This window comes from Hibiscus syriacus, unplaced genomic scaffold (assembly GCF_006381635.1).
Source record: "Hibiscus syriacus cultivar Baekdansim isolate YM2019G1 unplaced genomic scaffold, ASM638163v2 tig00117016_pilon, whole genome shotgun sequence".
Lineage (NCBI taxonomy): Eukaryota > Viridiplantae > Streptophyta > Magnoliopsida > Malvales > Malvaceae > Hibiscus > Hibiscus syriacus.
In genome coordinates this window covers 5,026,087-5,039,726 of record NW_024063525.1, presented here as the reverse complement: position 1 = coordinate 5,039,726, position 13,640 = coordinate 5,026,087, and the positions used below count along the sequence as shown (strand labels likewise).

The following is a 13,640-nucleotide window of genomic DNA, read 5'->3' as shown; positions in this document are numbered from 1 at the left end:
TGGCCACAAAAACAAAGGAGGAAGGAAGAAGAAAGAAGAGCTTTACCTCAGGCATGAGCAAGCAGTTGCAGTTCTTTCCCTCCATCTACCCCCCAGTCTTCCTTGGTGTCCTCCATAGCCAGACGATAGTAGAGCGATGATCAGGCCTAGAGAGGGTGATCACCAAGGCAGGTGTGGTGCTGATCAGGATTGTCGCGATAGAGCCCCAGTTTTGAGAGTCGTTCTTTCTTTGTTCCTAAACTCTAATTCTATTTGGGGTTGTATTAAACGATTTTAATCTTGGATGATCTTTGATAACACCATGAATGCTTTACTTGGTGTTAAACTTTATTTTCCTGAACAATATTTTTATGATTATGAATGATGAATTATGTTTGCTTATGATTGTTTTGCTCATAGTTTAAATATTTTGCCTTAACACTGTAAGAGCATCGAGAGATCACATGGGGTTTCGGTAAAACATGTATGGGTATTGTAAGAGCATCGAGAGTTAGCCTTTTGTCTAGAAAGTGATTCTTGAATTCGAGAGAATTAAGGGAGATCAACGTGAGCAAAGGAATGAATCTGGGATGGTGAAGTTCTAACTTGTCTACCTTAGAGATAAGGAGTGAGTTTCAAACGACTAAAAGGGATAAAGGCTAGAGTAGGTTAAGACAACGTATATAATTAACGTCGAGAGGTATTGCCATAGCAACCATCTAAGAATACCTAGTAATCCTGTCGGGAAGTTTAGTGAATCATAATAATTCATTATGGGCTGAAAATAATTGTTGCCGAGACAATAGTTTAGCATCAGTGCTCTGTGACACGTCTGAATATGTAAGGTTGTTTGCATTATATTTAATCCAATACTTGTTTTGTTTTGTTTAATCTGTCTGCATATTTTCTTTGTCTCGACCACACTTGTCTACAATCATTGAATCATTATTCTTAGCTCCTTAATATTAGTTTTTAGCTTTAATACTTAGTAGGATTAATTTGTGGCATTAGTTCTAATTGTGGTGAAAAGATATTTCTAATCTAATCCCTGTGGAGACGATACTCACTCACTACTATATTACTTGCATCGATTGTGTATACTTGCACAGATTAGCTTGCATTAGCATATACATTCACAAGCGATCAAGTTTTTGGCGCCGTTGTCGGGGATTGGCAACTGACGAAATTTTTAGCCATATCAAGTTCTTTGTGTCACTTTATAATTAATTAGTCTAACGTAGTTTATTATTTTCTTTTATAGTTTTTTATTATTGCATGACCTTGAGATCTGCTGGTAAGCCTTTGGAACCATTAGACCCCGAAGTTGAGCAATCATTCAGACAAAGGTTGCGTGACCAAAGAACCAGAAAACAATTGAATCAAATGCAAAATGACATGGGAGATTTAGGAGATCAAGTTGCAAGACCAAGAGCGATACGAGATCACTTGAACCCAATTCTCAATGACCTCAATCCTGGCATAGTGGCACCTCAGATACAAGCCACTCATTTTGGACTCAAACCGGTGATGTTTAATATGCTGAACTCTATCGGCCAATTTGGTGGTACACCCAATGAAGATGCTAGACAACATGTGTGTGTTTTCCTTGAAGTATGTAATTCATTTAGACAACAAGGAGTACATGAAGATGTGCTCAAACTGAAGCTTTTTCCTTACTCCTTACGTGATAGAGCAAGAGCTTGGCTCAGTGGAGTTCTTTCCGGATCAATGGAGTCATGGGCAGATTTATGCAACATTTTATTACTCCGATATAATCTGCCCAATATGAATACACAACTTCGGAATGACATTGCAAGTTTTCGCCAAGGAGATGATGAATCAATGTACAAATGTTGGGATAGATATAAAAGTTTACTTCGCAAATGTGTTAATCATGGATTTCATGATTGGACATAAGTGGCGATGTTTTACAATGGAGTCAATGCACCAACTCGAATGATGCTGGATGCCTTAGCAAATGGCACCCTACTAGACAAATCACTCGAGGAAGCTTTTGACATCCTCGACAGGATAGTGAATAATGACTATCAATTTTCAAGTGCAAGATTGGGAACCGACAAAAAAATCTACGGAGCATATGAATTAGAAAGCAAAGATTCAGTAGCAACCCAACTTTTTGCCATAACCAATATGTTGAAAAATTTTCAACGTCTTAATGAGGTAAGAGAAGTAAAGACGACCAATAATGTATGCCTATTCTGTCACGTCAACCATCATAAGAGTGAATGTCCTGAAAACCATGAGTCAACTATTTTTATGGGCAACTACAATCGAAACAACAATAATCCCTATTCGAATGCGTACAACCTTGGTAGAGACATCACCCAAACTTTTCATGGAATAATCAAGGGAACAGCAACAATCAAACCACAAATTACATGCCACAACAAAATAATTCAGACCATCAACATATTCAGAATCAGCATCATCAGCAGCCATGGCAGAACAATAAAGGTAAAGCTTCTTCCTATAACACTCATTCCAATACTAAGTCCTTGGAATTATCCTTAAAGGAATTCATTGCCTTGACAAAAGATTTCATGGCGTCTACAAAGACCTTGATGTACGAACATTCTGCAACAATCAAAAATCAAGGAAATTTGTGACAAAGCCAGGCAACACTTTTGCAAAGCCATAGTCTATCTCTTAGAGCATTGGAGAATCAAGTGTGACAGATTGCCATGGCATTACATTCTCGCCCACACAGAAATCTCCCTAGTGATACTAAAGTCACTAAGCGTCATGGAAAGGAGCAATGCAATGTACTTACGCTAAGGAGTGGAAGACAAGTTAATCAAGATAACAAGTTTGGGGGAGAACAGCTAAACAATTCTCAACAAGGCGTAACACAATTGGATGAGGAATCTGAGAATGTTGAACAAGAGAAAGCGCATGAAGAGAAGGAAACAAGTGAAGGCTCAGAAAGTATCAACTAGATAACAAGAAATTCATGGTCTAGGCCAGCGATTACCCTGCACCATCAGAAGTCGATGTGAGACCTCCACCATCGTTACCTCAACGGTTGAAGAAACATGATGATGATATCCAGTTCAAGAAATTTGTTGATGTTCTGGACAAGTTATGTATCAATGTGCCCCTACTCGAAGCCATCCACCAAATGCCTTCATATGCCAAGTATCTGAAAGAAATTGTTACAAAGAAAATTAAGGTAGAACGTGTCACCACGACAACAGAAATCTGCTCAACAATGAGCAAACTCCCACCAAAGAAAAAAGACCCTAGCAGCTTTGTAAGCCCATGTTCCATTTGTAATGACTTCATTGGACGAGCTCTCATTGACTTGGGATCAAGTATAAACTTGATACCAAAATCGATATACATGAAACTAGACGGGTATCACGCTCATCCCACCTCATTCATTCTACAGTTGGCTGATCGGTCTTATATGTGACCTGAGGGCATAATTGAAGAAGTTGCAGTAAAACTGGATAAATTCGTATTTCCAGTGAATTTTCTCATTCTGGATTGCAAAGCCGATGAAAATGCACCAATCATTTTAGGACGCCCATTCTTAGCCACTGGGAGAATTTTAATAGATTGTGAAAAGGAAGAATTCACCATGAGAGTTGGCGAGCAAAGCATCACGATCAATGTTTTTAACTCTATGAAATACGGAGATGATCCAGAGGAATGTTAATGCATTAGTAAGATTGAAGAAAAGGCAATCCTTGGACGAAGTGAATCCCTAAGGCTGGATGAGTACACTGCTTTATACCATGAACCTACAACCAAGATGAATGAAGCAGAAAACTTTGGCCCAGATGAACTATTTTCAGAAGACAGTTCTGACAATCATGGCCACGACAACAGAAATCTACCCAATGAACACCCTGAAAGCAACGATAATACAAAACACGGAGAAAGACAAATGACCAATTGAAATTTCTTTATAGGTCATGTATGAAATTCGAACCTTTAGATTATGATGAAGTTAAATCTCAAGAGTCATCTTCACAACATGCACCAAAATTGGAGCTTAAGACTTTACCATCACATGTGAAATATGCTTATCTAGGAGTTGATGAAACTTTACCGGTGATAATCTCTGCCAACCTAACCTCCGAACAGTAAAAGAGTTTGTTTCATGCTTTGTCACAGCACATAAAAGCTACAGGATGGATGATGGCGGACTTGAGAGGAATCAGTCCAACCATATGCATACACAAAATCAATCTTGAAGATAGCCATAGCACCTCGGTGGAACCCTAAAGATGACTCAACTCTATCATAAAGATGGTTGTCATGAAGAAAATAATAAAATGGTTGGATGCGGGAGTGATTTATCCTATATCCGATAGTTCATGGGTTAGCCCAGTCCAATGCATGCCAAAAAAAGATGGTGTAACCATGGTTAAAAGCGAGCATGATGAGTTACTCACCACGAGAACAGTTACGGGCTGGCGAATATACATGGATTATAGGAAGCTCAACAAAGTCAAAAATAATGATCATTATCCCTTCCCTTTCATCAATAAAATATTGGATAGATTAGCAGGAAAGGCATTTTATTGCTTCCTTGATGGATACTCGGGGTATAATCAAATTGCCATAGTACCCGGAGACCAAGAGAAAACAACGTTCACATGCCCGTATGGTACCTATGCATTTAAGCGAATGCCGTTTGGACTGTGTAATGCTCCATCCACATTCCAATGATGCATGATGGCAATCTTTTCAGAAATGGTGGAAGAGTGCATGAAAATATTTATGGACGACTTCTCCGTTTCGGGTGATGACTTTGACCAATGCCTCGGTAATTTATCCAAGGTGTTGAAACGTTATGAAGAAGCCAACCTAGTATTGGATTGGGAAAAATGCCATTTTGTGGTAACTGAAGGAATAGTGTCGGGACACAAAATTTCATGCCATGGCATTGAAGTCGACAAAGCCAAGGTGGATCTAATTATAAATCTCCCCACCCACTAATTTGTGAGGTGTACGCAGTTTCCTTGCACATGCAGGATTCTATATGTGGTTCATAAAAGACTTTTCTCAAATCTCTAAACCTTTATGTCTTTTGCTTCAACAAACACAACTAGAAAAAACCCCTTTAATGGCGCGCATTGCGTGTCATCTATGGGTGCAGATGACACACAAATGCCTGTCGTTGAAGCCACTGACATGAATCTTAGATGACGCACAATTGTGTGTCATAAATCTATGATGCTCATTGATGACACGCATTTATGACGCGCATTTATGATGCGCATTGAGCGTCATTGAAGCCCCCGTCATAAATTAAGATGACACACATTTGTGTGTCATAAATTTATGACACGCATGTATGAGTTACATTGCGTGTCATTGAAGCACACGTCATTAAAAAATATGACACACATACGTGTGTCGTGATTGTATTTTGTAAATTATATATATATATATAATATAATATATATATATATATATATATATATATATTATAAATTGACAAATAATCAAACTAAATCACATTTAATGCCTCATAATACTAAATATATATATCATATTATATATAAGCAATCAATTTGCATACAATATTCACATTAAGTTATCAAAAAGTAATCATATGTCGATACAAAATATCATGGCATAATAAAGTTCTACTAATATGCCCTCACCATCTGGGTGTGTACACAAGAAATCATCATCAAGTTCTACTAAAGGGGAGTCTTGTGAAAAATCAAAAGTAGCATGGTATTCCAACATATCATCACTTTCACCATTTGCTCTATACTTGTACATCTTATGGGGTGTGAAGCAGACAACAGACAAATTCACACCTTGTCTACCTAGTAAAAAGAACACAACTTGGAAGATTCATTGCATACTATTAAGTCTGTTAACTAGTTAAGATTCTGCAGAACTTTGATAAGTTAGAGAACTACTAAGTGCAATATAATTCTTCCAAGTTTCAATTCATACCTTCTGCATATATGATCCAATGGAGTGCGGTAATGATCAAACAGTAGCCAAATACCATATCCAAGCTTCCAGTGCTTTTGTAACTTGTATTTCAGAACCATATTGTGTCATTGAAGCACTAGCGCTTTCTGAACCATATTGTGTACATATCAATTGCAGGAGTGTACTACAAAAGGATTAAAGACTCAGAAATTGCAATTATAATATAATAAAACATACTTAATATAATTATTATACATCAAAACGCAAATAAAAGTTCAGATGTTGCACTTCTCATGTTCAAAAGATATATAATAAGTGATTAACAATAAGACACATGGAAATAATGATAGGTGCACCAATAACATTAAAAGTGGCTAAATATTCATGATAACAAAGCATGATATAAAACCATATCTGAATATAGATGGAACTAATGAGAAGCACATAATATTTTTCTTTAGCACCTAGACTTTGCTAATACTATCAATTCCATGAGCTTATAAAACATGTATAACAAAAAAAGAGATAGTGCTAGTAAAACCATAGCTTGATATGGAAACAAAAATTTAAAGAGAAAGGCGCTCATGAACCATAACATCATATCCAAATGTCATATTCGAGGTATTTCTAGCAACATGTACATCTAGAGGTAACATTTCCTTTATAATTTTGGTCATAGTTGCTGAAAAAATGAGATATTTACATATACCTTACAATTTACACAATAAAGCAAATAAACCAATCTCAAACAAAAGCACAGGGCCTAGGCAAAGCCATGGGTGGACAAGTTATGGGGTCAGTATAATTTGCATGCACACAAAGGAAATCAACCTGATTCTTATTTTATAACATTGAAAAACAAAAGGTACAATGGATCTTAAATCCTTACACTAAAAGTGAACCCTGTAAACTGTTCAGAACATGACAACCTTGTATTAGCTCAGAAACTCCACTTCATTATGGTAACACAAGTTCAACATAGAAAACCAAAATATCTACCAGTTTCAATTTAATTATCTATATGCTCACTGTTTCGCAATTATTAATGTCCTAGGTAACATTTAAATCAACTCTTTTCTAAATAATTACAGGAACTTTCCATTTTATCAACAACAGTCTGGACATTAAGGTTATAACCTCCTTTTTTCATTTGTCTTACCTTTTTCCACAATAATGCTCTATCAATCTCGTCTTCCTCCTTTCCCGTTTCTTGCATCTAAATTAGAAAAGAATAACAACAATGAATTAACATAAACAGATGAATATCTAAACTATTCATTTAATTTACTACATACAATTTCAAGAATTAGTCCAGTGTATGTGACATCAAATTACTAACATTTGTTGAATCTAGGTTTTCTGTTACATTCTGACCATCTTGTCTACTTCTATGCATCGATCTCATATTTCCAGGTGAGGATGGAAAATGCTCTATTTGACCACTACTTGGGACCATGTTGTAGTTAGCAAGGCCAGAAGTTTCAGTCTTATTCATCTTCCCTTTCCTATGATCAATAACACCATTAAGAGATTCATCAAAATTTGGTTTCCATGGTGCTAATGACTCGGCCCTTTTCGCTTAGTTGCAGTTGCAGCCTTCTTATTATCATTTTGAGTTATTTGTTTGTCTTGTGATTGGGAGTTAGCAGACCGGGTGTCCGAACTTGATGGGTTTCCATGATCAAAAGACTGACTACCCCAGTGTGTTCCAACTCCTTGATAATACTCATGTCTAGCAATGCTTGGGCCAATGGGCGACCTACTGGATGAAAATGGATCAAACTTAGGTATCTCATTTTGCGCCAAACCTGCTTTAGAGTCTTTAGAAACTTAATAGTTAACTAATAGTTAGATTAGCTAATAGACAAATGCAAAAGATAGATTTATCCAAATACATAAGAGTAAAAGAGGGGAAAAACTGGAGAATAAGGACATGTTAGATGCAATTTGAATTTTAGGTGAGAGTAAACTTTATTTCAAGCTAGAAAATGTATACATATAATCCTAGAGTCAAATATATAAATCTGAATAGCAACAACCACATAAGTGAACAACCTAATTTAAACACATATTTTTTACTTCAATTCAACCATGTGTTGCTTAGTACAATGTTAAGCATAGCTCCACACAAAAAGGAAAAAGGTAAGAACGACTTGCTTGGGAAAAAGAGGATGGGCCAAAGTGAAACACCACATAACTTAGATCTATTTAACTTATGTCCAACCATATTCATAATTCATTCATGGTAGGGCAATTAATGCTCTGATAGCAGAAGGGAATACACTCTTAGTCAAAGGTGTTTCAACCATTGTAGGATAACCTGAACACAGACTAAAATAATTACACTTCTAATTTCATTATCTATAAAAAGAAAATGAAGGTTCTTGCATCCATTTAAAGGAAATAAAAACAAAGAATTCAAATGGTAAATTATAATCAGTGAACGTGAACAATCAAACAAATTTAGTCATTAGATCCCACAGTATCTGAATTAACTCCATTTTCTAAATCACTATGTCTATCTAGATGAAAATAACAAAACTTCTCTCACTAGTTTAGAAAATCTTGTGTTCATTCATAAGACTTAAAGAACCTCAAACCATATTTTACCTTAATATTACTAGATTTCATGTGTTGCAATATCTGAAATATTCACAGATAATAAAAGTCAGTTGCGAAAATAAATAGTATTAAAATCAAAAGCCAACTCTGTAACGCGAGCACCATAAAGAGTTAAAGACCACTTAATTAACCAAAAAAAACCACCCATACCACATAAAGTTTTGTTGCCAGCTTTGAAGGCTCATCTTTAGAGTCTTGTATGAGTTTATGAAAATAACACAAAATTTCAACATTCTCAAGAACAGTGCTCCAGATTCTCCTAAATCAGATTAAAAAAAATCTTTCAAGCAATTTGAAGTCTTCAAAAATCTAGAAATAAGAAACGAAATGCTACACTTAAAGATTCCAAAAAATAGAAGAAATTCCAAAAATTCCTCAAGATAACCCTTCGTTTCTTCCCGTGATCAGAAAATTTGAGGGAAATTTTGAAAGTGAAACAAAGTTAACAACGAAATTGAGAATAAGAATAAAGTAGAAATAATCCATTAGTTGAAACAATTCAATCAAAAGAACTAAGCCAATTGTATACATGCTTCCTTTCCCGGGACCGGGCAACAGATTCCCTGTTCTTAATCATCATTCTCTGCCACTGTTATGCCACTTTATCCAACGACTCCACTAAAACCCCTCTTCCTCTCTTCCCTTTCCCTCCACCACCTCCACTCCCAATAACTTCTATCCCATTTCCGAACCCAACAATTGACCCCTCCATCTTATCCAGTATCTGAAACGCACCCCCTCCCACTGGTTCCTGTAAATGCACCTTAAGCAGATCTTTCTAATTATGCGAAGCAACCAACTTGACGAGTAAAAATGACATAAAAACAGTAACAACTAGTGTACAACAAGGTAACAAACTTTTATGGGATATAAGGAAATCATCATAAATTTGGGGAGTGCGGTATAAACACTTTAGTTTCTTAATGAAATCCTAAGTTAGATTGTAATAACTATCTTGTAGTAAGACACACAATTGCTTCGTGAAACACTGCAATTTTCCCAATGTAAATAAAATTTATAATAGTAATACTAATAAGTTATGAAATTAAAAACAAAACAAATGTAACAACTCAAATACATTCTTCAAATGATCAAGTTCCTTATCCAGGTCATTGATAGCCTGATTATATGCTTGCATTGGAGAAGACTGACTGGTCATGTGGATCTAGAAATTGCATCAAATTGGTCAAAAAAGTGCAAAGGATATATTGAAAAATTACAAGCATTTAGCCCTATCCTATAAAGAAAAAGACTAACCCTAAAAAGGATTTTGTACTATAGAGGGTGAGGAAGCTTGTAACCAGGAAACAAAACGTTATCATCTCTATGCAATTACCTGATTATTCATCATCGTTAACAATAAAGGGGGAAAGAAAAACACTAAGCCGCTTAATCCAACATAAATCAACAAAAAAAAGGATGGAATTTTTATAGGGTTAAAAGATTATATGAAACGTACATTCGAATGATATTGCCGACGTTGTGGTCTTCTCTCTTGATAGTGAAGGTCACCACATTTATTATCTTGGTGTCGCCGCATGCAACTTAAACTCCTCCTCTTCCTCCACAACACCAGACTTCGCCAAGAAATCCTCCAAAGTCATCATCTCATTCGCCTCCTCCTCTTTCATCGTGATCTATTTCCTCTCACCCGATATAATTTCCCTCCAAACCTCATCCACACTTCTCATTGTTATTAAAATCTGCTAAAGCTTGAACCTGAGAAGCTTCAAAATTATCCGCAGCATCATTCAAAAGAAGATTAAAGTTATCTACTATGCAATTAATGATGCTAAAGTGAACTATACCACCACTGAAAATGAACTCTTAGCAGTAGTATTTGCATTCGATAAGTTTAGGTCATATCTAATAGGCACTAAGGTAATTATGCACATAGATCACTCAGCTATTAAATATTTGATTAATAAAAAAGATGCAAAGCCTAGACTAATTCGATGGATATTATTACTGCAAGAATTTGATTTAGAGATCAAGGATAGAAAAGGTATAGAAAATCAAGTAGCAGACCATTTGTCTAGGCCATATAACAAACTTGATTGTCCTGACATCACAGATATTAAAGAGGATTTCCCTGATGAAAAAATATTATTTGTCACGGTTGCACCGTGGTATGCTGACATCATTATTTTTCTTGTTAGTGGTATTGTTCCTCTTGATTTATCTAGCCAGGGAAAACGGTAATTTTGACACGATATGTGACATTACTATTGGGACGAATCATTTCTATTCAAGCAGTGCGGAGACCAAATAATCTGAAGGTGCATTCCAGAAGAAGAGCAACAAGATATCTTACTCCAATGCCACTCGTCACCATACAGAGGACATTTTAGTGGGATAAGAACATCAATAAAATTGCTTCAGTCGGGATTTTATTAGCCAACTCTGTTCAAAGACACGCATAAATTGTACAAGTCATGTGATAGATGCCAACGAATAGGAAACATCTCGAAACGACATGAGATGCCATGGAAAAACATTCTGGAGATCGAACTCTTCGACGTATGGGGCATAGATTTCATGGGACCTTTTCCAACATCATTCAAAGATATGTACATTCTATTGGCAGTGGATTACGTATCAAAATGGGTTGAAGCCATTTCAACACCTAAGAACGATTCCAAGACGGTGTTGAAGTTTTTGCACAAAAATATATTCACCCGCTTTGGGACACCACGAGCTCTCATTAGCGATGAAGGGACACATTTTGATAATAAATTTATTGCCAAGGCACTGAAAAGATATGGAGTACGACATAGAATTGCTATGGCGTATCACCCTCTGAAAAATGGACAAGCTGAAGTATCTAACCGAGAAATCAAGGAGATCCTCAAAAAAGTGGTCAACCCAAGTCAAAAAGATTGGTCGCCAAAGCTAGATGAAGCACTATAGGCCTACCGCACAACATTCAAGACACCGCTGGGAATGTCCCAGTTCAAGCTAGTCTATGGAAAAGAATGTCATCTACCAGTTAAACTCGAACACAAAGCTTATTGGGCCATCAAAAAGATAAATATGGATGCTCAGCCTGCTGGAGAAAGAAGACTATTGGAACTAAACGAGATGGATGAATTTAGAGCACATGCATACGAGAATGCCCGCCTTTACAAGGAGAAAATAAAACGATGGCATGACAGAAAATATTGCCGAGGCAATTTTATTATGGACAACAAGTACTGCTCTACAATTCACGCCTTAAGTTATTCCCAGGAAAGCTAAAATCACGATGGTCGGGACCATTTATTGTACACCAAGTCCATGACAATGGAGCAATTGAAATTCAGAACCAAAACGATGGTTCCATCTTCAAAGTGAAAGGGAAAAGACTTAAGGAGTACAAAGGATCCTCAATCATGCGCGACAAACTGGTATCGTTGGCACACGATGCCCAAGATTTTGCATCTCTTACTTGAGCAAATATCCGTTGCCTAGGTAACGAAAATCTGAATTTTGTACATAAATAAGTTAAGTTAATTTATGCTTTAATCCATTTTATTTTATTATTCTATTCTCTCATATTGCAGGCAAACAAGGAACACGTGGCAGCATGGGGAGTTGAAGCATGCATGAAGGAGAAAATACGAACTAGAGCAAAAGGTTTTTGCGGTAGAACAAAAGGGAAAGAAATCTTTTCCCCTCCTTTACGTCAAATCACATATTTCTCATTTAATGAGAAATCATTTCCCCTCCGAGAAAAGACGCAAATACCCCGAAATCAACCATCACTTTCCAAGAAAAAACTACCCACTCTTCTTCTTCTTCATCATGTTTTCATCTTTCTCTACAAACTAGAAAATTTATTTTCTTTCTCTAAAAAAAACCTCCCCATCACCACTACTAAAATCAACCAATAAAAATGGTGAGATCGAGACCGGCCCTACCCCCAGACAGAGTTTCGAACTTTTTAAAATAGCCGAAGTAGAGGTACGCTTCAAAACCATTCAGCAACGCCAAGTCTATTTGGAAGATGGATTCGTTTTTCCAGCCGATGGAGAAGAACAATTTGGACCTGAGGTGATGGAGTTTACTCGTAATCCTAACGCCGTAGCACCAGCAATGGTGAGGGAGTTCTATGCCTACCTCATAGACACCTCCAACCACACGATATATGTTTGAGGAAAACTCATTCTCTTTTCCCCTTCTGTACTTAACAAATACTTTAAGTTGGGGAAGGTGGATGATCAGAATAAGAAATTTGTGGCCGAGGCAGATCAAGAAATGTACAGTGGAGTTCTATAGGATTTATGCTTTGGGTGGGCCATGTTTAAAGGAAATGCCCCAACTAGAAAGCGAGTAGATCGCCGAGCCCTCAAGCCACACGTGAAGCTGTGGAACCATTTTTTTAAAGATAAGTTGATGCCAACGTCCCACAACACCACTGTCCTCGTCAAGCGGCTGATGTTGTTGCACTCGATCATATATGGCAGGACGATTGATGTGGGTGAAATCATCTTTAAGCAAATCCATGACTTTTCCAAGAGGAACCGTGGTAACCTACTATTCCCAAACCTTATAACTACGTTGTGCAGAAAGAAAAAGGTTCCTGAGGACCCATTCGAGGACTTCATCAAACTCAATGAGGGAATTACAATGAAAAAGGTCCCCGAGTTAATGAGTTTCAATAATGATGACCCAAAGGAGGGTTTAGAACGAGGAGCAAAATCGGTTGTCGTGGCTAGAATGGCCACTGTTGTCACACACACGCGTGAGACGCGTAAAAAGATTTGGTGCCTGGAGGACCACATGAAATTTTAATTTGAATATGCCAAGGCAAGGGACATGCAACTCAACGCCTTCATCAAGGAGTTGCTCCCAACCACAATGATCAGACTGCCAACCTTCCCCAGTTTCATCCTCAATTACAATGCGGGCGGCAGCACATTCCATGCCTCGGCATCTTATGTACCTCCAGACGTTCCACAAGGGGTGCCCATTGATGTGCAACCATTGGAAACCTATGTCTCACCCATTCCAGAAGAAAGCCACGGCGACACCAATGAGTACCTCAATTCCTCATCCTTCTCCACCACCGAAAACAGCAGTGATACTCCACCCTACTTCTTTATTGATGAAGATTTCACGCCAGCACCGAAGCA

General features: G+C 37.2%; 1 pseudogene; it reads right to left on the bottom strand.

Annotated features, from left to right (window-relative positions):
- Nucleotides 1-9,025: 9,025 nt before the first annotated feature.
- On the bottom strand, nucleotides 9,026-13,011 carry LOC120195512 (annotated as a pseudogene).
- Between the last annotated feature and the right edge of the window lie 629 nt (nucleotides 13,012-13,640).